Source organism: Hipposideros armiger, unplaced genomic scaffold (genome assembly GCF_001890085.2).
Source record: "Hipposideros armiger isolate ML-2016 unplaced genomic scaffold, ASM189008v1 scaffold_1118, whole genome shotgun sequence".
Taxonomy (NCBI): domain Eukaryota; kingdom Metazoa; phylum Chordata; class Mammalia; order Chiroptera; family Hipposideridae; genus Hipposideros; species Hipposideros armiger.
The window spans coordinates 400,725-401,739 of record NW_017732468.1 but is presented as its reverse complement, the minus strand read 5'-3'; the positions used below and the strand labels follow the sequence as shown (position 1 = coordinate 401,739).

The 1,015-nt window shown below is 38.6% G+C and overlaps 1 non-coding gene across 1 annotated transcript; it reads right to left on the bottom strand.

The window, feature by feature from the left end:
• Nucleotides 1–723: 723 nt before the first annotated feature.
• Nucleotides 724–797, bottom strand: TRNAI-AAU (transfer RNA isoleucine (anticodon AAU)). Its single transcript has one exon. It is a non-coding gene; the product is annotated as a tRNA-Ile (tRNA).
• Nucleotides 798–1,015: the final 218 nt, after the last annotated feature.

Genomic DNA, 1,015 nt, shown 5'->3' with positions numbered 1-1,015 from the left:
ATTTGGGACATCTCTGGTGATTATTGCTTTAAAAAAAAATTCACTTGTGCTGGAAACGTTATCTTTTAATCACCCACTAGAGAGTGGATCCCCCACTTGGTAGTGTTTTGCATCACTCTCTGTATATGGTGCTAATATCGTGTATTAAAGATTATTGTTTCTGTGTGTTGGAAGGGATTGGAAACGGCTGCATGTTTGTCATTGTTTGTTAAATCCTCTGAAGTCAATTACTAATTATAAGAGCTTGTAACTTTAGGGACTTAGCTGATGAATCCAATTGAATTGTCAGCTTTTTCAGGCTAGGCTGGATACATAAAGAATTTCCATTCTAATTGCTTTAATTAATGAAGGCAGAGATAAGGCAACCCATAGAAAGAAATGCTACCACATCTTTATGGCATTAGCGCCACACATGGTAACAGGCTAGCAGTCATCTGGTTTTGGTGGGCACTTGGAATATTAATTACTGTACTTTTATGAGACACCTACCATGCACATAATGTATGGGAATATAAACAGAGTGTCTGACATGTCCCCAACTCTGAAAGGGCTTAAAGTTTTATTGAAAACACACCTCACATGTATAAAATAAGTAGAGAATAAATAAAAATTGTATGTTAAAATAATTTTAGAAAAAGGAGATATCATTTTTGGAGTAGGTTTGTCTCACTGGGATTTTATTTATTTTATTTTTATTTTTTTTAAGGAGAGCACAGCTCACAGTGGCCCATATGGGGATCGTACCAACAACCTTGGTGTTATTAGCACCACGCTCTAACCAACTGAGCTAACCGGCCACTCCCATCACTGGGATTTTAAAGCCACCAGTGATTAGAAGGGCAGAGAAGGAGAGACCAGGGCCTGCTTAATGGATCAGTGGGTTTAACCCCTGTCCTTAGAATTGCCACGTTCTTTGTTCTTTCTCTCTTTTTACTTGTTCTCCTCTCTGTGTGGAACATTCTTGCCCCGGCTCTTCAAATGGCTGCCTCCTTCTCTTTAGTTAGATGTGAACTCT